This window comes from Erpetoichthys calabaricus, chromosome 6, assembly GCF_900747795.2.
Source record: "Erpetoichthys calabaricus chromosome 6, fErpCal1.3, whole genome shotgun sequence".
Lineage (NCBI taxonomy): Eukaryota > Metazoa > Chordata > Cladistia > Polypteriformes > Polypteridae > Erpetoichthys > Erpetoichthys calabaricus.
The window spans coordinates 24380969-24407638 of NC_041399.2; positions in this window are offsets into that span (position 1 = coordinate 24380969).

The window sequence follows — 26670 nt, forward strand, 5'->3', positions numbered from 1 at the left end:
GCTTTATGCTTGAGGATGTTGTCTTGCTGGAAAACAAATCTTCTCCCAAGGTGCAGGTTTCTTCCAGACTGCATCATGTTTTCCTCCAGGATTTCTCTGCGTTTTCTGCAATTCCCTTACAAACCTCCCTGGGGCTTTTGCAGAGACACAGCCCCATAGTACGATGCTGCCACCACCATGCGTCACATTTGAGATGATGTGTTTTTTGATAATGTGCGATGTTCAAACACAGCATTTAGCCTGAGGGCCAGAAAGCACAATTTTGAATGGCTTCTTTGACATCTGATTCGAGTTGCTCCTCTTGATATTTAGACTCATGCCTGTTGATTAAAGTTTGCCCATTGATTCCATCTTCTGATCCTTTTCCTTAAATAAAAAAATATATACATTAACACCTACACACCATAGATGTCCAGTACAAGTTACCAGTTTATGTGATGTGCAGGTAACTAAATAAACGACAATTTCAAAAAAGCGTAGTGGCGCCACAGGCTACTTCATTTGATGTTAAAGGTTTTTGGAGAAGTAAGGACCTGCTGTGAGCAGCTCCTGAGCCGGTCTCTTCTAAATGCTGCCCAACAATGTTTATTACAATGTGCTCCACCCCCTTTTTACAAAGTTCCCACCCCTTTTGAATTTTAAGCACACTCCTCCCCCCACTCTTAGGTTTGCCACACCCCTTTCTTGTAATTGTTTCTGCCCACTTCCATACCTTGTAGACAGTGTGTGTGTATGTTCTGTGATAAGCGCACAGCCTCTTTGGACTCCTCAACCACCACAGATCTCCCGATGCTCAACGCTATCTATAAGTCGTAAGGTTGATGAACAGTCCATCGTAAGAATAAATACTGAAACCTAACAAATATGATGGAATATTTCTGACAAAAATAAATCTGAAATGTTTATCTTAAGTTTTGGAGCTTATTTTTTATTTTCTTTGAGTGAAAGAAGTCTTTTTAGTTGATTTGTGAAGTCAATGAGCATCTCCGGTTGAATGCATGAAACGTTATGCCAGTGAAAGGCTTGAGAAGGTCGATTTAAGAAAGAAGAAGAAAAAGGTGGCGAGTCTCCATGATGCAGGATTTCTCTTCCATTTGTGCTTTTCGTGACTGGAATAGAAATTGTGACTGAATCTGCTGTGAGGTGTTAATTTCTTTCTGTTTTTTTAATTTGTCCAGCTGAGTCATGGCACGTTATCTGATAGTGTAGATAAAACAGAGGATTCTGACCATATATAATCAAAGACAGGATGTCAGAAAATGCCCAAATCAGCCTCAGTTAGTATTTACTCATATCAATAGTCATACAGCTAGGTCCATACATATTTGGACAGAGACAACTTTTTTCTAATTTTGGTTCTGTACATTACCACAATGAATTTTAAATGAAACAACTCAGATGCTGTTGAAGTGCAGACTTTCAGCTTTAATTCAGTGGGGTGAACAAAACGATTACATAAAAATGTGAGGCAACTAAAGCATTTGTTTAACACAATCCCTTCATTTCAGGGGCTCAAAAGTAATTGGACAATTGACTCAAAGGCTATATCATGGGCAGTTGTGGGCAAGTCTGTCGTTATGTCATTATCAATTAAGCAGATAAAAGGCCTGGAGTTGATTTGAGGTGTGGTGCTTGCATGTGGAAGATTTTGCTGTGAACAGACAACATGCGGTCAAAGGAGCTCTCCATGCAGGTGAAAGAAGCCATCCTTAAGCTGCGAAAACAGAAAAAACCCATCCGAGAAATTGCTACAATATTACAAGTGGCAAAATCTACAGTATGGTACATCCTGAGAAAGAAAGCAAGCACTGGTGAACTCAGCAACGCAAAAAGACATGGACGTCCACGGAAGAAAACAGTGGTGGATGATCGCAGAATCATTTCCATGGTGAAGAGAAACCCCTTCACAACAGCCAACCAAGGGAACAACACTCTCCAGGGAGTAGGCATATCGATATCCAAGTCTACCATAAACAGAAGACTGCATGAAAGTAAATACAGAGGGTGCACTGCAAGGTGCAAGCCACTCATAAGCCTCAAGAATAGAAAGGCTAGATTGGACTTTGCTAAAGAACATCTAAAAAAGTCAGCACAGTTCTGGAAAAACATTCTTTGGACAGATGAAACCAAGATCAACCTCTACCAGAATGATGGCAAGAAAAAAGTATGGAGAAGGCGTGGAACAGCTCATTATCCAAAGCATACCACATCATCTGTAAAACACGGTGGAGGCAGTGTGATGGCTTGGGCGTGCATGGCTGCCAGTGGCACTGGGACACTAGTGTTTATTGATGATGTGACACTGAACACCTCAGAATTCATTCGGCTGCTTCTGTCCTGAGACATACTTTCTGCTCAAATCCAGCTAAATACAGCAGTCAAATTGATTGGGCGGCGTTTCATGATACAGATGGACAATGACCCAAAACATACAGCCAAAGCAACCCAGGAGTTTATTAAAGCAAAGAAGTGGAAAATTCTTGAATGGCCAAGTCAGTCACCTGATCTTAACCCAATTGAGCATGCATTTCACTTGTTGAAGACTAAACTTCAGACAGAAAGGCCCACAAACAAACAACAACTGAAAGCCGCTGCAGTAAAGGCCTGGCAGAGAATTAAAAAGGAGGAAACCCAGCATCTGGTGATGTCCAGGAGTTCAAGACTTCAGGCTGTCATTGACAGCAAAGGGGTTTCAACCAAGTATTAGAAATGAACATTTGATTTCCAATTATTTAATGTGCCCAATTACTTTTGAGCCCCTGAAATGAAGGGATTGTGTTCAAAAAATGCTTTAGTTGCCTCACGTTTTTATGCAATCGTTTTGTTCACCCCACTGAATTAAAACTGAAAGTCTGCACTTCAACTGCATCTGAGTTGTTTCATTTAAAATTCATTGTGGTAATGTACAGAACCAAAATCAGAAAAAAGTTGTCTCTGTCCAAATATTTATGGACCTAACTGTATCTAGCAGGGAAGGCATAATAATTCAAAACCACGATTCAAACACATAATGAATAATGTGGTATAGCAGTTCCATGGCTTTAAAAAAAATAAGACCAGGTTTTAATCTGTGTAGCCGTGTCGTTCTCCATGGGCGCGAATTCACGACCGCGGGGAGTTAATGAGGTAGTTGGAGCGAGTTGCACCTGCACGTGTGGGTGCGATTGTTCTCATTTGCTTCATTAGCTTCCTGTGGCATGTGATTAAGGCGCTGTGCCCATGGAGGCGCGGGGAGATGTATGTATATATACGGGTCGACACCAGGAAAGGGGGATAGAGATGGATAGATGTAGGAAGATAATGGAGGTTAAAGGAGGGGAAAGAGCAGTCCTAACAGGAGGATCTGTCCACCTGTAAGGAGGAGACAGCACAAGCTGGGGCCCCGCGAAGGAGTGTTTGTTTGTTGCACTCTAGGGGCTAGTTCACCCCACTGAAAGTTCTGTTGGAGTGGAATGAGCAAGGCAGGTGTCCTCCTGAGGGATCTGAGGAGCGACTATGTGAGCACGAAGGATGAAGGGAGGAGAGCCGACCTCAGACGGTCTGGCAGTGATGTCCGTAAGGAAGCCAAGACGCAGCTCGTTGCTGTTGGGTCCCCGCCAGCTGAGGGAGCAATGGGTGAGCCGGGGGGAATGAGAGACGGAGGTGGGCTGAGATCGTAATAAGAGAGACTGCATTTTAACTTCTGATTTTAACCTCGGATTTTAATGGATTTATTTACTGATAACTGTTTTTATCCCCACTTTGCACTGTTTTTATAGAATATTTATGGAAACTATGATGCACTGCACTTTTTGTTTGGACACTGTTTGTTGTTATGAAATAAAAGCACATTGGCACTTTTGGAAATATCCCCTGGCTTCATCTGAGAATTGTCCTCATATGTCGGCTCATCTCGGTGACATTACCGACAGTGTCGGGTTCAGGGCTCCCCGAAGTTGGTTGGGAGCCTGGAGCGAACCTGCATCGTCACAAATAATCCAAAGTGTTTTCTACAGAGGAAAGTTTTACTTGTACACTACTGGTGCAGCTCCTGTTTCATCTGCTTCACTAATCTTCACCTATTGTGTATTACAAAATATTCACTAGCACTTTTGCAAGGTAAGCCTCTTCAGGCATTAGTGGTGATTAATAGCCATGTAATGACCTTTATATTTTAAATGCTAATTATCTTGGGAGGTTCCATTGAAAATACATTGTGGGTCATTGCTTTCCAGTTCCAAGATAGCTGATCATGAAATGAGTTTTTTTTTTCAACACAGCATAAGGAAAGGCAATGTCAGTCAATTTAAAGGACATTTTTCAATTGCTCTGGGATTGCTGTTAACATGAAATGGGATGAGTTATGGTCAAAACAGAGGTTTTCATGATTTTAAATCATTCAGGCCTTCCTTTTGTCAAAGGTGTTTATACTGATAATGGTTCCTAATGAGGTAAGCTGGTAAAGAGCTTCAGTTTCTAAACTAAACATCTCTATGCCTGACTGAAGCGATCACGACAGTATTAGCCCATGGCTACATGGATCACATAACCTGCACAAAAGATGCAGTGTAATCATTTCAATATGCTTTTACAAAGAAAGCTTAACAGCTTAAGATGATTACATTGTCTCAGCTAACACTGGTCCGCTTCTGTGGTGCTACCATCCACCAATCTTTAACATGTACCATATATACTCACGTGTAAGTCAGGTCTTGAAAAATCGATCATAAAATCAAACCCTAACTTATATGCCCGTTCAAAAATGCGACACTTCATTTTTTTTTTACATCTTCTTGCCTCCTCCAATCTCACATCAGTTTCTCAGACGCATCGAATTTTGTTATAGCAATGCAGTTACCAATTTCTTTCGCTACTTCAACGACGTTTAATTTAAAATCAGCTTTATATTTTCTTCTGATCAAACGCTCCATCGTAGATAAGCGATGCTCTTGCGATAAAGGTGTATAAGGGTGTGAGATACGAAAAACACAAATCAGTGCAAACGTCACTTCAGAATAGTTCGGGTATTACCGTGTGGTCACGTAGGCACATCAGAGAGACAGAGAGGTTAGGAGCACACGCTGATACGGCGCATTGCTGCACCCACACAGAAGAAAAAGGCCGTGTACTCCGTGGTTAATCTCTCAGGTGGGCATTAGCATATCATAATCTCTTGGACCAATAGCATCAGTTTTCCACATTTGACTTATCCAACTGACATTATAAAATACCGGAAATTATATGTTAAAATCAAGCCCCAACTTATTTGCGAGAAAACTTAAATGCAAATATATACGGTAGTTATGATTACAAAGTAAATGAATGAGTATGACCTGGAAAACACATTAAAGAGTACCATGTTCCATTATGGGCGGCACGGTGGCGCAGTGGTAACGCTGCTGCCTCGCGGTTAGGAGACCTGGGTTCACTTCCCGGGTCCTCCCTGCGTGGAGTTTGCATGTTCTCCCCGTGTCTGTGTGGGTTTCCTCCGGGCGCTCCGGTTTCCTCCCACAGTCCAAAGACATGCAGGTTAGGTGGATTGGCAATTCTAAATTGGCCCTAGTGTGTGCTTGGTGTGTGGGTGTGTTTGTGTGTGTCCTGCGGTGGGTTGGCACCCTGCCCAGGATTGTTTCCTGCCTTGTGCCCTGTGTTGGCTGGGATTGGCTCCAGCAGACCCCCGTGACCCTGTGTTTGGATTCAGCGAGTTAGAATATGGATGGATGTTCCATTATGTCCCAGCTTTGCTCCTCTTCTGGTTTTGTCCAAGCTGAGAGCACACAAAAACCATGGAGGAACATGCAAGGAACTCCAGATACTGCAGCGTGTATTGGTCTCATAATCCCTTGAACTAATAGCATGAGTTTTCCGCATTCGACTTAAATGACCGACTTTATCAAATACCAGAAATTATATGGTAAAATCAAGTCCCGACTTATCCACGGGAGAATTTATCCACTAGTATATATGGTATATGTTTTAAAATACACTGAATACGTCAAATCAAAGTACAAACTGTAAAAAATTCCAAACTGGACCAATACATGCCAGATTCCCAACACTTTGGATTATCACAATTAAGCACAATTCCCCCAGGTAATCATCGCTTACATGAATTATTATCAGGTGTCAAGGACAGCAGAGTTTGGGGTTGAACTTCCGTCCAGGAGATGGTTGGATTCTCTGCTCAGATAGGGAGCCAAAGAGCGAATCAGGAGTTGAGCTGGACCACAGCTCAGACAGGACATCAGGGAGCAGCTTGGGAGTTGGAGGGGGGCACACTCTGGACAGGAGGTCAAGTCAAGTTTACTGTCATGTGTACTCGGTGTTTTAAGTTGTGTATTTAATTTCTGTTTTCTTCTTGTGAAATTCGTCATGCGAGGGCTCTTGGACTTAGCTGGGCTACTACATGATCATTGATTTCAGCTGCACCTTCAGCTAATTGTTCAGGTTCCTGTGCTTCACGGGACAATCTAGGGGGTCAGTCCAATTAACTCTGGGTTAAATATAGCCACACCAATGAAATCCAACATCCCTCGATGGATAATTCCTAGTACATCCATCCATTTTCCAACCCGCTGAATCCGAACACAGGGTCACGGGGGTCTGCTGGAGCCAAACCCAGCCAACACAGGGCACAAGGCAGGAACCAATCCCAGGCAGGGTGCCAACCCACCGCAGATTCCCAGTACATGATTCTCTTTTTTTGTGTTACAGTTAGTGGAGAAAATCGTGTTTAATTTTTGCTCCATTGATTTCTGTTTTTGCGTTCTCATGTTAGCGTCTTTCGGTTTAGGTGCTCACAATAATCCTTGGAACCTTTCCTTATCACTCAGCACAATGAAATTCTTACTTGCAAGTCTCCTTAGAACAAGAAACCAATACTAACTTAAGACACACACACACAAAAATACACAGCATGCAACATGGACAGTGGATTCAGAAAGTCTTCGGACCCCATGAGTTTTTTCACATTTTGCTATACTGTGGCCTTGTGCTAAAATCATTTACAGTCATACAGTCATATGAAAAGGTTTGGGAACCCCTCTCAGCCTGCATAATAATTGACTCTACTTTCAACAAAAAAGATAACAGTGGTATGTCTTTCATTTCCTTGGAACATCTGAGTACTGCGGTGTTTTCTGAACAAAGATTTTTAGTGAAGCAGTATTTAGTTGTATGAAATTAAATCAAATGTGAAAAACTGGCTGTGCACAAATGTGGGTCCCCTTGTCATTTTGCTGATTCGAATGCCTGTCACTGCTCAATGCTGATTACTTGTAACACCAAATTGGTGTGATGAGCTCGTTAAGCCTTGAACTTCATAGACAGGTGTGTCCAATCATGAGATATAAAGGTATTTAAGGTGGTCAATTGCAAGTTGTACTTCCCTTTGACTCTCCTCTGAAGAGTGACAGCATGGGATCCTCAAAGCAACTCTCCAAAGATCTGAAAACAAAGATTGTTCAGTCTCGTGGTTATGGGGAAGGCTACAAAAAGCTATCTGAGAGGTTTAAACTGTCAGTTTCAACTGTAAGGAATGGAATCAGGAAATGGAAGGCCACAGGCACAGTCGCTGTTAAACCCAGCAGGTCTGGCAGGCCAAGAAAAATACATTAGCGGCATATGAGCAGGATTGTAAGAATGGTTACAGACAACCCACAGATCACCTCCAAAGACCTGCAAGAACATCTTTCTGCTGATGGTGTATCTGTACATCGTTCTACAATTCAGCACAATTTGCACAAAGAACATCTGTATGGCAGGGTGATGAGAAAGAAGCCCTTTCTGCACCCATGCCACAAACAGAGTCGCTTGTTGTATGCAAATACTCATTTAGACAAGCCAGATTCATTTTGGAACAAAGTGCTTTGGACTGATGAGACAAAAATGGAGTTATTTGGTCATAGCAAAAAACGCTTTGTTTGGTAGAAGAAGAACACCGCATTCCAAGAAAATCACCTGCTACCTACTGTCAAATTTGGTGGAGGTTCCATCATGCTGTGGGGCTGTGTGGCGAGTTCAGGGACTGGGGCCCTTGTTACAGTCGAGGGTCAGATGAATTCAACCCAATATCAACAAATTCTTCAGGATAATGTTCAAGGATCAGTCACAAAGTTAAAGTTACGCAGGGGTTGAATATTCCAACAAGACAATGACCCAAAACACAGTTTGAAATCTACAAAGGTATTCATGCAGAGGGAGAAGTACAATGTTCTGGAATGGCTGTCAGAGTCCCCTGACTTGAATATCATCGAAAATCTATGGGATGATTTGAAGCAGGCTGTCCATGCTCAGCAGCCATCAAATTTAACTGAACTGGAGAGATTTTGTATGGAAGAATGGTCAAAAATACCTCCATCCAGAATCCAGACACTCATCAAAGGCTATAGGAGGACAGCGTCTAGAGGCTGTTAGATTTGGAAAAAGAGGCTCAACTAAGTATTGATGTCATACCTCTGTTGGGGTGCCCACATTTATGTACCTGTCTAATTTTGTTATGATACATATTGCATATTTTCTGTTAATCCAATAAACTTAATGTCACTGCTGAAATACTACTGTTTCCATAAGGCATGTCATATATTAAAAGGAAGTTGCTACTTTGAAAGCTCAGCCAATGAGAAACAAAATCCAAAGAATTTAGATGGGTTTCCAAACTTTTGACAAAGTGAAAACCAAAGTGAAAACCAGATTTTAGGAATTTATTTTAAAAAATTGAACTGTCATGTTGACAGAAGTATTCAGACCCTTTGTGGTGTCACTTTTGGCTCAGGTGCCTCCCATTCTGGTGATCATCACTGATATCTTTCTGTACCGTGTTTGGAGTCCACCTGTTGTCAGTTCCACTGATCGGGCATGACATGATTAGGAAAGGCACCCACCTGCCTCTAGAAGATCTCACAGTTGACAAAGTGTATCAGAGTACAAACAGCCATGATTGCCTGCAGACAGGAGACACAATTGGGTCAAAGCACAAATCTGAAGGAGGCTGCAAAAAATTTCTGCAGGATTGAAGGTTACTAAGAGCACAGTAGAGTTCATAAATCTTAAATGGAAGAAATTTGGAACAACAATCAATCTTCCTGGAGCTGGCTGTTCGGCCAAATTGAGCAATTGTAGGACAAGAGCCATGACAAGTGAGGTGACCGAGAACCTGATAGTCATTTTGGCTGAGCTCCAGAGAATGGGTGTGGAGACGGAGAAACTTCTAGAAGGGCAAATATCACTCCAATACTCCACAGATCTGTTCTTTATGGCAGAGAGGCCAGACAGAAGCTTCTTCTCATTAAAAGACACACAGAAGGCTGATTGTTCTTTGCAAAAAGACATCTAAAGCACTCTCACTATGAGAAAGTAAGATTCTCTTGTCTGATATGCAAACTGAAGGTGAACATGATTATTTGGAATTGCGTATTTAATTAGTGACATGAGTGCAAGAAACCAGGGACCACTTATCACCTGCGCAATATCATTCCAATGGTCAGGTATGGTGGTGACAGCATCATACTGCGGGGTTGTTTTTCTTGGAGACTAAACAGGGTTAAGGTAAAGCTGATCAGAGCGAAGTAGAGAGACATCCTTACTGAGGGCAGGACCTCACACTGGGCCGAACCTTCACATTTCAACAGGACAATACAAAGACATCACAGGACTGGCTTAAAGACAACTTAGTGGAAGTTCTTGAACGGCTCAGCCTAAATCCTAGCCTTGAACATCTCTGGAGAGACTTGAAAATAGCTGTCCACCAATGGTCTCCAAACATCCTGATAGAACCTGAGAGGATCTGCAGGGAAGAATGTCAAAAGATCACCACATCCAGTTGTGTGAAGCTTGTCGTGTCAGACCCAGAAAGACTCCTGGCTGTAGCCTCTGTCAAGGGGCTTCAATGAAGTCCAGAGTAAAGCGGGTCTGATTACATGTGTCAATGGGATATTTCTGTCTTTTTATTTTTTAGATATTTGCAAAAATGTCTAAAATCCCATTATTGTTTTGTCATTCTGGGGTATTGAGTGTTGTTTGATGAGGGAAAAATAAATTTAAATGATTTTAGCAGAAGGCCTGCAACATAACAAAATGTGAAAGATGTGAAGGTTTCTCAATACTTGCCGAATCCACTGTACAATATATACAATACACATTTGTAACCTTTGAGTAGAAAGTGTCCCTGAATCTTCTGGCTCAAGTGCCAATAGTCTTGCGCCATTTTCTAGAAGAGAGCAGGGAGGAAAGCAACTGAACAAGATGGCGAAGCTCTTTAAAGATGTTATATGCCTGTATCAGGCAGCAAGTGTTGTAAATGTCCTAAACGGAGGCAGGTTGGTGCCAGTATTACAGTGTGTGAGCCAAGCAGCTTCTGTACCAGGATGTGATGCAACCAGTGAGGATGGGTGCCTCTGTAGAATGTTGTGAGAAAAAAGTTTGTGAGAGCCTCCCTTAGATGTCTAAAAATGTAGAGGTGCTGGTGAGTCACCTGGAGGAGAGGTGAAATCTGGTGAGCCCACCTCAGTTTGTCAGTGATAGCCACTCCAAGAAATGTAGAGCTACTCATTCTTTCAACCGCATCCCCTTTGATGGAGATGGAAGGGCCTTCTGCTTTCTGAAGTCATTGACCAGCTGCTTGGTTTAGGTTGACAGTAAGAATTAGATTGTTGTGCTTGCACCACCGAGTCACCAGGTAGGCCGTCTCGTCAGTGCTGGTGATCAGGCCTATGATGGTGGTTTCATCAGAAAAATTTAATGATGGATTTAGACTGTCAGACACAGTCATAGGTGAACAAGCAGTACAGAAGGGGGGCTCAGGCCACAGCCCTGTGAAGTTACTATGCAGAGGGTCAGCATGGAGAATGTGATGCTGCCAGCCCTTACATGCTGAGGTCTGCTGGTTAGGAAGTCCAAAAACCAATTGCAGAGAGTGGCACAAACTGAGAAGTTTAGCAGAGGATGGCCTACTATTGGATGGTGGATTTTGGTGGTCATCTTTGCTGGTACCGCCGTGTTAAAGGCTGAGCTGTAGTCTATAAATAGAACTCTGGCAATCTTCTTCTTCTCCTTTCAGCTGCTCCCATTAGGGGTTGCCGCAACGGATCATCTTCTTCCATACCTTTCTGTCCTCTCCATCTTGTTCTGTTACACCCATCACCTGCATGTCCTCTCTCACCACATCCATAAACCTTCTCTTAGGCCTTCCTCTTTTCCTCTTCCCTGGCAGCTCTATCCTTATCATCCTTCTCCCAATATACCCAGCATCTCTCCTCTGCACATGTCCAAACCAACGCAATCTCGTCTCTCTGACTTTGCCTCCCTACCGTCCAACCTGAGCTGATCCTCTAATGTCCTCATTTCTAATCCTGTCCATCCTCATCACACCCAATGCAAATCTTAGCATCTTTAACTCTGCTACCTCCAGCTCTGTCTCCTGCTTTCTGGTCAGTGCCACCGTCTCCAACCCATATAACATAGCTGGTCTCACTACCGTCCTGTAGACCTTCCCTTTCACTCTTGCTGATACCCGTCTGTCACAGATTACTCCTGACACTCTTCTCCACCCATTCCACCCTGCCTGCACTCTCTTTTTCACCTCTCTTCCACAATCCCCAATACTCTGTACTGTTGATCCCAAGTATTTAAACTCCTCCACCTTTTCCAACTCTACTCCCTGCATCCTCACCATTCCACTGACCTCCCTCTCATTCACACACATGTATTCTGTCTTGTTCCTACTGACCTTCATTCCTCTCCTCTCTAGAGCACATCTCCACCTCTCCAGGGTCTCCTCAACCTGCTCCCTACTATCGCTACAGATCACAATGTCATCAGCAAACAAAATAGAACTCTGGCAATAAAGTTTTTTATTATCCAGATGTGCCAGGATGGTATGAAGTGCAAGGGATACAGCACCCTCTGTGGACCGGCTGTGATGATATGCAAACTGGAGGTGATTGTGATTATTTGGAATTTCATTTTTCATGTGTCCCATCACCAGTTTCTTAAAGTGCCATCAGTCCGTATTTCTTTCATATTTGTTGTGAATTAAAAAAGATGTCACTGAAGATATCAGCTAGTTTTTAAGACACAGACTAAGATGCAATCTGGACCTGGTGACTTTTGGACATTAACTCGTTTGAAAGGAGTTAAAGGCTTTTGCTGGTCCGGTGACACTACAGTTAGCCCTCTCCGCCACTCATAAGCAGCAAGAGGCTACAGTTGTATTATGGCCACTCATCTGGCCCCTCAAAGAGATAGCTGCAGGTCTCCAAAGGGGTCAGAGATGACCAGGAACTACTTACCAATCAGTTGGGAGTGGTCCTGGTGGTGTTCTGGTGCCACCCTTTAAAAGGGTCTCCTGTTCCAAAGCCAGGTTGGCTTGGAGGGAAGCAGTGGTGAGGCCTCACCTGGAGTGGAGGAGGACAAGGTTAGAATCAATTGGCAAGGTGGGTTCACGGTGGACTAGCATGTGAGGTTTAGTTAAGCCTGAGTGTTCCTGGTTTACCTCACCCAGTCTTGATAAAAACCCATTCTGTTTTGAACTTAAGTTGTTGTCAGTGTATTCTTTTGCGTCAGAAGCTTGCTCACAGGAAAACTTTGCAGTTGACTCAAACTAAAATTCATTTATCATCTCACTACTTTTTACTAAGAAAGCAAAACAATCGATATGCCTTTGCCTGCTGCATAGCTACAAACACCAATATCCGAAATAAAATCATGGAGGACAAAGAAACAGCTAACACATTTAAGAAATGCTACAAGACCCTTCATACCTCGCAGTGAAATGAAATTAAGGTTTAAGCCAAGAACGTCTCTGATAAAATAAAAATACCACAGCTAAATTCTCTCCATGTCGCCTTTGAGGTGTTTTGAAATTCAAGATACTATAAACTCACTGCCAAGCAGGAAAGCTGCAGGCCCAGACAGTTATCCACTGAAATTTTATAAAAATGTTTCAGCTCAGCACTACTATTGCTAGTGATGTTTATTGAAACTATAGAAAATAAAATTCTACCTAAAACACGACTCCAAGTGTCAATTACTGTTCCCAAAGAAAAGTCAGACTTGTTAGAATGTGAATCGTATCAATCGTATCGTACCAATTTCACTTCTGTTCATGATGTTATGATCATGAAGAAGGTTTTAGCTGACGGATAAAGACCCCCCCCCCCCCCCCCCCCCCCATTTTAACATACAGTCGAGCCACATTTACATATACAGATATACCCTTAGCATCAAATCTGTACAGGTACAGGCTGGCTCAAGTTTATTTCTTGCTTATTTAGTCTTTTTGATGTTGTTAAGTGTAAATGTTCATACTTTGTATTAATTTTGCTTTTTGTTTTATTTAGTTTTTTCAAAACATTATGAATTTCTTTGACATTGTATTGTTAGTTAATTTTGCTATTTTGTGTCAGGAAAAAGTGTGTGAACCCTTTGGCACTGCCTGGTTTTCTGCATTAACTAGTATGGATTTTTTTAGTTAATCTATATATATACTGTATAAAAGCCAAATACCACTGACTCACTCATCACAAAATCTCTCGAACCATGAGGACTTGAAATTTGGAATGTAGGTTACCCTACATTAGGTGCTTGGTAAGAAATGGTTCTAAAACTTTTGTGGTCCAAGCACGTTCTGTCTGTATGTCTGTCCGCTTTTCACGAGAGAACTACTTAACGAATTTAGATTGGGTTGTTTTCTATAATTTGCTTGAACTTTCCGGTTGATTTTGCGACTTCTCTCATTACGCTAAGTACCATAGTTTGATTATGGTAGCGATGTATTTATGCAAATCCAAGAGAGTGGCTATGGGCTGAGAGCAGGGGGGCGGGGCCTTCCTCATTCACTCGCCAGCCTCTGTTCAAGTTGGTCTTACGTCTCATCACGTGTTGGAGTGCACCTTGCCTCGGCTTAGTTAGCAATACCTTTTTGTTTAACAGACATTATCGTCTACAGATTATTAAGGAATAACGTTTGACGTTTTTGAGAGAGAGATCAGAGCTCCATGTGTTTTAGAGGGTAGCTGCTGATTGCCAGAGATATCACGGCCATGTGCTTTTCTCCCCACTTGGAGAACGCTCTCCCATCAGAGCTGAACACAATCAGATATAGTGCCAATGTCTATTGATTTTTCGAGTTTGTCTTATTTAATTACCATGTGGGCGCAGCCACGGGGCACAGCTAGTATATAATAATCTTTTACAAAATATTGCAAGGATATCTATATGAAGTCATAGCAGAATGAATTATTAAACTGAAGGAAAAGGATTGAATGTAATTCAAGGGTTAACTAAATGTAACTTAAAGCTGAAAGCACTAGAGGTCTCTGCCTCGTGTTAGAGAAGCTACTAATGTAATTTTCCAAGGTTAGAATAAAGTAAATGAATAACAAACACCACAATCAAAAGTGGGGATAAACTGATGGAAAAGCCCATACACCACTCCTATGAAGTAGTGCTAAGATCAATAGGACAATCCGGTAAACTTCCCTCTTATTGAAGCAGTGTTCAGAATAATAGAAGAATCAAAATGAGTCAGAAATTACTGGTGGCTTTAGTTGATTGGAGGACATAATAAAGTTCTGCATAATAAGAATCAGAAAATGTGATGCATCAGATGAGGTAGTGTAATCAGAGAAACTATAGAAGTAGATGAACTGTTTAATTGATTGAGACATTTGTGCAAAACTCTGGGCTCCATGACTGCCTTCTTTGAAGATGAAGGAAAGCTTTTTCCATGATCCTGGTCATAAAACTTGATCTGATCTTCATCAAGTATAGACAACTACAATGAGTTTTATAATTCTTTGTCTTTGTTTAACACACCAACAAAACATTCACAGTGAACTGTGGGAAAAGTAAATGACCCCTTGGATTTAATAACTGTCTGAATCTCCTTTGTTGAGTGGAGAGGTAGGTGGGTGATTGGAGAGGAGGTCAGAAATATCAGTGGCAGAGAGCAGAGAGAATGTGGAGAATGCTGGGTGATGTTTGGAAGGAGGCCTAATGGGTGGCACGGAGGCAGAGAACTGACTGCTGATGGATAGCCACCCTATCCTGAAAAAAGGTGGCAAAGTCATCAGCAGGTTGGGGGAGGAGGTGGAGGAGAGTTAAGAAAGGAAGTGAAAGCGGAGAACAGAGAGTGTGTGGCGGTGGTGCTGTTAACTCTACTCTGATAGAACTTTACCTGAGCGTTGATGGTGGCAGAAGAAAAGGATGCAAGAAGGACCATACTTCATCGCTGACATTACACAGGAGTGGGCAAATGTACTGTAGGTTTACAGTTACTTGTATGGAAAAAGACATGCAGGTTACAATTGCTACACTCAAGCACACTTTAATAATAATAAGAAGAAGGCAAATAATACAAATAAATAATAAATAAAAAATAATACAAGAATAAACTCTGTATTTTGCGTACTCACAACTTGCCCATCCATGTGTTTTCATGTTGAGATGTGGTGCCCTCTTTATACTATTTGTGCTGCTGCATATTCCTCCTGAACAGTTCCACCTTGGCTTCATCGGTCCATAAAACATTTTCCCGATACCACTGTAGAGTGTCAAGGTGGTTTTGGGCAAACTTTAGGTCTGGAGGGATCAGCAGCTTTCTCCTTGATGTCCTTCCATGGACACCATGCCTGCTCAATGTTTTTGCATGAACTGAGAAGTGTTAACCTGTTCCAAGGATTCCTTCAAGCCTTTAGCTGTTACTCTGCTTGTACCTCATTGAGCATTCAGAGTCGCTGGTGTTGACGCTATAGTTGCGTGATTTTTTCTTTTTCTGCAAGCCACGAGTCAATGAATGACGTTGAAGGACTTCTTCATAAAGAGTTTGTTCCCTGTGGACAGACTGCTAAACAGCGACATTACACTGAACTGCTGATTGGTGTCAACATGAAATTATCAGGAAAAACAACACCTGGAGAAGAGGCACGTGCTCAACTGGATTTAGTACCATGACAGCACACCTGCATGGACCACGTAGTCAGTCAAAGACTGCTTGACCAAACGCAATGTGGCTGTTGCCTCGCAGTCCCCATATTCACCAGATCTCGTTCCCTGGAACTTCTTCTTTTTTTCTAAAATGAAAACTGAAACTGAAAGAATGAAGATTTGATACTGTGGAGGCCGCAGACACGGTAACAAATGTCACGCACGAGCGATTAGGGAGCAGCTGAGCGACCCGGTTTGTGGCGTAAAACGTCCCGAGGGGGACATGTGGCAGTGTACTAACCTTTCTTTCTTTACTTCCTCAGAAAGACCGAAGCGGCGGAGCCGTAAAGAGCGCCCGGACATGTCGAGAAAACGCACACTTCCGGGTGCAGATGTAAACAATGACAAGCCGTGATGACGTCAGACCCAGAATCCAACGCACCACTTCCCAGCATCCTTCACTCGTTATTTCCTGTCCACCGTTATAAAATGTCCGTCCTTCCCTACTAGTTTTGTTGAATTTTGAGTTACAGTGAACTGATTTTTGACCTTTTATTTTGATCTACAGTATACGGGGCTTAAAAACCCCAACCCTTAATCGGTTGTTGTCTCATTATTTCACACAAAAGAGGAGTACAGGAGACGTTAACAGGGACGAGTGTGTTGCATCTCAAGGGGTGCATTTTGAAGGTGACTAAAGGGCATTGCTGTAATTTTTATTATAAAGTTGGGTTTTTTTTGACAATTCAGAGAATTATTGCCTCCCCACCATCTTGAAATTCTTGTGAAAGAAGCTAAAAAGATCAGTGAGACTATGGTGTGGAGAGCTGAAGCAGAATGTAGTTACAGAAGGTTGAAGGAAGGTTTAATGAGAATGGAAGGCAGAGAGCCCTGCGATGAAGATGAAGAAGAAGAAAGCAAAGGGCAGTGAGGCAGTAGGTGGCACAGTTCGTGAGTTTTCTAAGAAAAGCCTAAACAATTTACTGCTGAAATAAGAAGTCATTTCCTTGAAAAAATATGATCATTATAATGAAACCATTTATAAAATAAAAAGGATATTGAAAGAAGTAATGAATGAGTCTCACGGGGAAAGTAAACTTTAAGGATTAAATCGTTGAAGCAAACTCGACGCTCTATCAGAACATCAGCGAGCTCCAGTTAAATAAAAACTGAAATCATTAAAATCTGTTTCTAATTAAACATCCGTCTCTGAGCCACTGGGTCTCTGGGGAGGTTTGCTCGAAACGTGACCTACAACAGCTGAGCATCATTTCACATTATTAAGATTAATCAGAAAGATACAGTGTTTTACAAATTGTATTTTATGGAAATGAAGGCTTCATTCTCTATACGTTATTTGACTTTGCTCTACATTAAAACACAGAAAAAAAAAATAGCAAGTCGGGCTTTCATCTCGGTAAAAAAGTGTGATTACTTTCAAAGCCTTTCCATTTCACCCGCTCGCTGCAGTTGTTTATTTGAAGCGTCATCTGAAAATTGCAGGTCTGACCTTTTGGCAAATTCCACAGAAAATAATAAATGTGCTCATGCCTCATTTCGTCTGATTAAAGCTATTTTCTGAATTACCCTGTTACTTACTTTGCTCTTTTATAAACATAATTCAGATATTAAAGCCTCTAAAGGCACTGCACTCTTCTTAAGATTTGCAAAAGCCACCACTGTTCTCCGGGTGCAAAGGCCAGCTGGGAAGCAGGAAGCCCACATGCGTCATCACAAGGGGACTTTCGAGAAATTTATTAAAAGTTCAGAAGGGGGCAACCATTAGACCCCTGTGATTTGTCCATATCTTTCTCACTGGATATGTTACAATAGCCCTTCTGATTGCATGTGTGTTTCACCTGTTTGTTTCAAGATGTGCTGGTACTTGTGTTAATAGGTCACAAATATTCACATTTGTTAATTATAATTTGAATTGTTCAGTTGATTTTAAGACTCTTACTCACATTTTTTGGATTAAATATTTTTTTCATCTTTTGTGCACAATGAGTTAACTGATGTTGTGACCAGCAGGGGACGTGCAGCACCCTAAACGCCCAATACAACGGCTTGGACACAAGTAACAGTGAGGATCAAGCGGTTTTATTGTGTGAAACTCTTACACATACTCACACGCGTTTCCCACGCTCACAAATTATAAATCACTCACACAGCAATCCTTCCATCTTTTTTTTCGCTCCTCCAGGTCAGCTTTGTCTTCCTCCTCCCGACTCTGGCTCTCCATATGGAAGTAAGCTGCTCCTTTTATGCAAAACACTGGAGTACTTCTAGTGCCCCAAAACCATGGCTCGGGAGTACTTCTGGGTACATTTGAAGCCCCACAAAGTAGGACTCTCTAGTCCATTCAACGCCCCCCTGGCAACACCTACACGACCTAACAGGGTTGACCTAAGGAACTGCAATTCCCATGGTGCACTGTGGATATCCGCAGGGGTGCTGTGACTCCGTAGACACTGCCACCTATTGTGTTGGGGGTAGTGGTGGGGGGACAATGACCTGAATATATTGCCTTCCCCTGTCCATCTGTGATACTGGCATCCCAGGCAAGGAAGGATCCCAGATCAACTCCGCCAAGGATGCCAGTCCCAAAGAGGCATCTCTCACAATGTTTTTGAATAGTCATATCATATCATTTTCTAACATGTTGTGAAACGAACAGCCTTGACACACGAAAAAAGGTTTGGGGAAGCCACCCGTATATTTGAATCCTGGCTGCAAAAAGGCAAATTATACGCAGAGTTGTACACAGAATTGAGTCCAAGACAGAACCAGATTCATGCAGGAAGTGGTACAGGCTTTATGGCAGTTCGGCAGAAATGATGTCATGGAGGCCGGAACCGGAAGGGACATCATGGGAATCAGGCAGGATTTCCTGTGTCTGATCTGCAGAGATTAAAGAGAAAGGTTTAATGCACCCCGCCACCTCCTGGCCTGGAGTAGAATGACCTTCTTTTGGTCCTTCCAGCTGTCTCCCATGCGCACGTGTGTGACAATGTTTAATACAGGCAAGAGTCGCTGTGGGGTGCTGGAGCCTATCCCAGGTAGCATAGGGCATAATGCAGGAATACACTCTAGGCAGGGTGGCAGTCCATCGCAGGTCAAACACACACACCAAATAAACACTAGAGTCAATTTAGCAGCATGTGATGAGTGCCTACTGTATCGTGATAATGAATAATACTGATGTTTGATGACTGGAGAAGTGAAATGTCCCAGCATGTAGTGGTGGGTTTTCATTCACTCCGTAAAAGAGATGCTTTGTCTTTGCAGGTTGGTGGGCCTGTGATAAGCCAAGTCCACAGACAACTGAAAACTAGCAGATATTATAGCAATTTATAGCTTATCAATGTTTTAGCACTCCAGCGAGTGGTGGGGCAATGGCATGTTTGGTGCCCCGTCTGAATCATCCACTGTCTCAAAGGCCTGTGAGTCACAGGGCACCTTCAGGTATGAACCGACATGGTGCTGAGGCGCGTGTCCAATGCCACTATATTATCCAAAGGTGGGCTCTCAAACTGAAGCGGCCCAACAGCGAAGTGCTGGAAGCCACTGCAGGAAGGAAACAGCAAGGTCCTGTGATTAAGAGGCTGCTGGCAGAGAGAATACACATACGTTGAAAGAAAGCAGGTGTGAGTTCACCGCATAATTTACCTGATGAGATGAACAAGCATCCAGCATGATGTGGTTGTAAACACATATGCGCCCAAGGGGGAATGGAAGGTTTATAATAATGACACCGTACCTGATCAAAGGAGGACATGGGGTGTGTGACTTGACATCTCTAGCAATTGGGAGACACCGGAAGAAGTAAATAATGATTGGCTAGGCAGAAGCACCAGCAGTATACAACTGAAGTCCAGATACCAGGGGTCACTTCTTCACCACTATTTGGCCTTGCAGGCACTTATTTGTGGTGGAGCAGGTAGAGCAGAGAGAAGAGAGCAAAGAGCAGAGACGCTTCGACTTGTATACAACAGTGAGGACAGTTTACTTCCAATTTGAATATATATGGAAATAATTTGTGTTTGAGGGTGCTCATTTTTTTCATCATTGTCATTAGGCATCATTTTGTCTTTAATTGTTTTTGATTAATTTTCTGTCTGTCCTTTGTGGACTGTCTGAAGAAGAAGACGGAGGAAGAAAAGGCTTTTTGTTTATTTTTGTTGAATTGTTTTTCATCACTTTTTGCTTTGGAGTCACTGTTATTGTATATGGCACTTCTTCTTTGTCTTAATGTTCTTGCAATGAACTGTATATGTCTGCAAGACTTTACTGTAAATAGTTATTGGCACCTCTGGAATAAACCAGAAATTGTGCAATGGTGCCATTGTACAGGGCACCACAGGGCCCAGTGCCAGAAACAACTGGAACAGCTGTAGCAGCTGCTGCATTGAAAGTTGTTGGACACTTCTGCCATTTTGTTATTTAATATTTTGTATTTTTTGAGAGAATGTGTATGTAAGATCCATAGTTTAATTTTACGGATCCTGAGAAAAAGAATGCGATTAAAAAAAGAAAGTGATAAAAAACCAACAGCACTGCTTAAAATAGGGGAGAGCAAGGTCAGCCATGGAGGGCCGCAGTGGCTGCAGGTGTCTCTCCCAAACTGAGTTGCTTAATTAGAAAACAACCCTTGCCAATAATTATCTTATTTAATATCATAACTTGTTAGTGTTGTAGCTTTGCAATGTCAAATCATTCCTATAATCGTAGATTTTTTTCTGTTCTAAGGGTATCATCGAAATGATTCGAAGCCTTCACTTTTTCTCTAAGGATTTTATTAAACCCAATAGTCCATAATGAAAACACAAATGTGTAAAGGGGAAGAAGCTACTGTAGATGGAGAACTGCTGGTTCCTTTGTCATATGCGTCTTGTACATAATAAGAGGCAATTAAAAAACAGTGAATGTAGCTATTTAAGACTAAAATGAGCTATTGAGAATTCAAAACCTTAACAAGTGAGGCAAGCAAAAAAATGTTACTTGAGCAATATGGGATTCATTAGCAATAACTGACTCCTCTCTGACCAATTTTTTATATACCGCATATACTCACGTATAAGTCGGGTCTTGAAACCCGAAAAATTAATAAACCCCGACTTGTACGCCCGTTCAAAAATGTGACATTTACATTTTTTTTACATCTTCTTGCCTCCTCCAAACTCACATCAGTTTCTCAGACGCAATGAATTTTGTTGCAGCAGCGCAGTTACCAATTTCTTTCACTACTTCAATGACCTTTAATTTAAAACCAACTTTATATTTTCTTCTAATCGAGTGGCTCCATCGTATATAAGGGATGCTCTTAAGATAAAGGTGTGAGGGTGTATGAGGGTTTGAGATACAAAGAACACAAATCAGTGCAAACGTCGCATCGGAATAGTTTGGGAATTACCGTGTGGTCACGTAGGCACAATACATCGAAACAAAAGGGCCGTGTGCTCCGTGGTTACTCTCTCAGGTGGGCGTTAGCATATCAGAATCTCTTGGACCAATAGCGTGAATTTTCCGCATTCGACTTATACGACCGACATTATAAACTACCAGAAATACACGGTAAAATCAAGTCTGCGGGAGAGATTATCCGTGAGTATATCCGGTTCTTTGTTAATCCCTGAGGGGAAATGATCATTTTGTATGATCTTTGAAGGTCAGAGTGCGGGCTCAGACATTGTGGAGTAATTTTCAGATTAAGAGTCTTGCTCAAGGGCCCAGCGGAGTAGGCTTCCTTTTGGCAGTAATGGGATTTAAACCGCCAGTGAGTGTAAACGTCATCTGTTGTATACAGTCTTAGTTTTAGCACAGCAGCTGTTGTTGACATGCAGGCATAACCACCAACCCCACGTTTTCCTTACTGGAATCTCCGGTCCTGTCCTGCCGGTGAATTGTGCGGTCTGCTAACTCAATAGTTGTATCCAGAATGAGTGAATGCAGCCAGGTCTCTGTAATTAGCAGAATGCAATGGTCCTTAATGACCTTATTCGCTGTAACCTGTAGATTCAAATTGTCCACCTTATTTGAGAGGGATCTTGCGTTGGTGTAAAATACTAGGAATAGGTGGCTTGTGTGGCCACTTCCATAGCCTCACCAGAATGTCAGGCATGCGCCCTGCTTCTGCTTCTTGTCCCTGCGCCACCTCAGCCTCCTATCTATGGGGATGTTAATCCTCAGGAAGCCCTGACGCCTGGATACGTCCGCCAGAATATCACAGAAGTGGAGAAACAGTCCGCTCGCTGCATAGTTGTATTTTTAGGAGATTGTGTAGATGTTATTTGCCCAGCAGAATGTCATTATGACAAATACCAACACATACACACAAAAGTAGAAGCAAAGCACGGAAAGGAAGCGCGCCTAGCCGATGCATCTATGTGCGCCGCCACACATTTCATGTCATTGTACAGTACTTATGTAATTTATTTATTGTTTTCATGCTTTCATTTATTATTTAGGACATTTAACTGTGTTATTTTTACCTTAAATTATGTGTATTTGCTGTTTAAGTTTATCGAAATTGGTATTGTTTAGGGTCTGGGAACAGATTCATTCACATTATTTCTAATGAGGAAAACTGATTTGGACTTCGAACAATTCAGAGTTCAAATGGCCTCCTGAAACGAATTAAATTCGAAGTACAAGGCACCACTGTATATGAACTGATTCCACACCACGGAGAGTACAGAGTGCTCACCTCCTCTCACAGTCACACACAATGAACACTGGGAGAGGTTCACACTGAAATACAACATGAACGCATACAACATAACGAATATTAGCAGGATTTGCTGAAGGTCTCAGTATTTCAGGTACCAGTTACACAAGCACAATCTCATAATTGTGCTATACTAGATCGGTAGACCGCACAAATGACATATTTTACAAAACAGTAATTTGTGAAGGGATTCACAATCTTTACATGAAGAGCCGACAATTGAAAAACACAATCGCCTATATGCCCTTTGTGTTTAATAATACAAAACAAATACAATAAAACCCCACAATAACACGTCCCGTAAGAGCACAAGTCGAGAGATGACACAACTGTCATTTGGCTGCCTTCCTTTATATGTTTGTATGAATAATAAAAGGAGCAGGTTTTGTATTCTGAATACATTCATTTAATAAATTATTCATTATGGCAGGTTTCTGGGACTGAAACATTTTGGGACTTCAATACGTTTCTTTACAAAAACTGAAATTTTCAGAATGATGCAAATTGCTGGAAAAAAATCATTCATATTTCTTTGCTGCACGATTTGTTGTTTTTGATTAAGGGAGATTAACATGTCACCCGCTCAGTATTACCATTTGAAAAGCAACCCTGAACCTATTAATTAATGATCTGGGATTTAAAATATAATCCCACGTTATCAGTCAACATGCACGCTTGATTCAATTTTTGCTGGGCTAACAAGTGGAAGTACATTTTCTGCCTAACCTCAGTAAATACATAATGTCAAAAAGAAATAACTTATTGATAAGCCTCCTATCTAACTCTGGACTGGATCCATTTCGAGCTGATGATGCCACGGTGTTTAAAGTTAGATCTTCTTAACATAATCCACAAATGCCCCGGCTGCAAGCTTAAACGAATATATTGAAATAAAATATTCTCAAGTGCGACATTAATTTGTTAGTGCAAGTTTATACTTTAAGAAACATTTCGGTTTATTGGAAAATATTTTGTACAGCATCACAGTCAACAGAAAGAAGGAGGCTGATATTTAAAGTCAGCATGTGATTATATACAGGGGTGTGCAAAAGTATTGAATCCCCCTGAAAGTCGTCATAATTTTCAGCCCAACAAAAGATTTGTCCACATATTTATCCATTTGGTACTTTTAATGTGAACTCTTATGCTGTAACAATACTTTCCAAAGTCAAACTCAACCTTAACTTAACCTAACTCCACAGGTTAGTGTTTGCATAAGTGTTAAAACTTCTGCTGCAGGTTTACACAAATGACACAAAGGTGACGGTCATAATGAAACATAATGAAGTACGACATGTGAGTCCTTTATATGTCTCTCTGGATATAAAAAGCCCCCTTGGTAATGGTCATAGTCTTTGTTGGACAATCACTGACAAAATGAAGACAAAGGAGCATTCAGCTGATGTGAGAAACAAAGCCATTGAAGTGCACAAGGCAGGAAATGGCTACAAAAAATACTGTCCCATTAAGCATTGTTGGATCCATTATCAGAAATTGGAACGTTCATCACAACAACCCAGAATCTTACTAGAACAGGCCATCCTAAAAACTGAACATCACAACAGGACATCAACTGGTGAGAGAGGCCACTAAAAATCCAACCGTCACTCTCAGAATTCTGCAAAGCTCTTTGAATGAAACTGGAGTGAAGGTGTAGAGGTCCTCAATTTCAAGAGCTCTCCATAAAACAGGCCTCTATGGGAGGGTAGCAAGCAAGAAAGAAGGTCCACATAAAAACATGTATGGCATTTACTACAAAGCATGAGAAGACTCATTTAAGAAGGTTTTATGGTCAGATGAGACCAAAATAGAGGTAATGTGTGACGCAAAACTAACTCTGCCCGTACTTCAACAAACACCATGCCTACAGTGAATTATGTTGGTGGTAGCATCATGCTAAGGGGATGCTTTTCAGGTGCTGGGTCTGGGAATCTTGTTGGAGTTGAAGAGATAATGGATGGACACAAAAACTGCAAAATATTGTCATAGAACTTGTTCCAGTCTGCTAGGAACCTACAGCTCAGGAGCAGATTCATCTTTCAACATGACAATGACCCTAAGCGTTAGGCCAAAGCGACACTGGAATGGCTCAAAGACAGAAAGGTGAATGTTCTGGAATAGCCAAGTCAAAGCCCTGATCTTAACCCTACTGAGAATCTGTGGCACTATTTGAAAACTGCTGTCCAGAGGCGCCATCCCACCAGCCTAGAGGATTCCCTTATCAGTTCTGCCAGGAAGAATGGGGAAGAATCACTCCTGGCCAATGTGCAAAACTGGGACACACTTACGAGCACTTTGAGCTACTTTTTTATATGAAAATGTGCTATACAAATAAATGTTATTATTATTATTATTATTCTTACCCTAAAAGAATGAAGGCGGTTATTGCAGCCATTGGGTTCTCTAAAAGGTATTCGTGTGTAGGGCTATTTACATTTACATTTACATCATTTAGCAGACGCTCTTATCCAGAGCGACTTACAACAGTGTTTGTTAGTTTTATTTTCGCATACCCCTTGGGGTCAGAGCGCAGGGTCAGCCATTGTACAGCGCCCCCTGGAGCAATTACAGGTTAAGGGCCTTGCTCAAGGGCCCAGCAGAGTAGGATCTCTTTTGGCACTGACGGGGATTCGAACCAGCAACCTTCGGGATACCAGCGCAGATCCTTAGCCTCAGAGCCACCACTCCACCCTATTCATTCCCTAACACTAACTTTGGAGTTTTTCTTTTTCTTCAGTTAAATATCTACAGCTTATTTTCACTTTGGAAATCCATCATGACAGCCTAAAAGTTCACATTAAAAATAGTGAATGGATAAATATGTGTACAAATCTTTTGTCATGTTTTTAATCTCGTGCAACGAACAGTTAACAGATTTTGAGCCGAGATTTAAGTGTTTGAGGAGGTGACTGGATAAATAGACAGGAGTGGGCCTGTTCAATGCTCTTTAAACAAGTAACAAACTCTTAACATCCACTAGAAGCCAATGTAAAGAGTATAAAATAGGTGGAATATGATCTCTCTTTCTGAAACACATTACCATCCTGGCCGCTGCATTTTGTACAGCCTGAAGACGCGAAAGAGATGATTTGTCCAAGCCGGTAAACAACGTGTTACAATAGTCTAAGTGCGAGGAAACAAATGCATGAACAAGTTTTTCCATCTCCAATGATGAAACTATAGATCGCAATTTTGAAATGTTCCTTAAATGAAAGTAACAGGAACGAGAAACAGATTTAACATGCGAGTTAAAATTCAGAGAGAAATCCAATATAACTCCAAGGTTTCAAACACTGGACTTAGCAGTCATGCAGAAGGCTGTAAGCACCTGATTAATCTTAAGATAAGTGTCAGGGGAGGCCATAATCATGGTTTCAGTTTTGCTGGGATTTTAAACATAAGTAATTGTTAGAGAGCCACTTTTTTAACCGTGAAACATAATCAACTAGGGTGGACAACTTATCGAGCTGATGCGGCTTAAAAAACATATACAGCTGAATATCATCAGCATAAAAGTGATAAGCGATGTGTTTAAAAGACCAAATGATTCCTGCTAAAGGAAGAATGGAAATTGAAAATAAAAATTAACCAAGGATTGAACCTTGGGGAAATCAAACAGTTTAAGAGAAGCTGTGGTAGAAAAACATTTACTCGAAGCTCCTAAAGGTAACTGTGCATCCGCTGAAAGGAAAAGCAGCGGCCACATTTCTACAGCTTGACGTTTGTGAAACATTCATTCAAAGTCATAGACTTATCAGACAGTCCTAGCAAAGCAGCTTCTGAATTTTCATTTGTTTTTGTACATTTCTGCCTTTTGCACGGGCATGTGCTTATCACGATCTGGTTAATTTAGAACTGTAAAAAGAACTTTGACATTGTTTTTAATGATTTCCCACTGTGATATATTTATAGTTAATTCCCGGCCAATACCCCCAAGCCACCAGATGAAGCCCTCCCTGCAACATGGAGGTGCCCCGAATTTAAGCAAGGCATCATGGACCTTGTTGTTTTAATTCACAGCCCTGCTGGATACTTTGGGG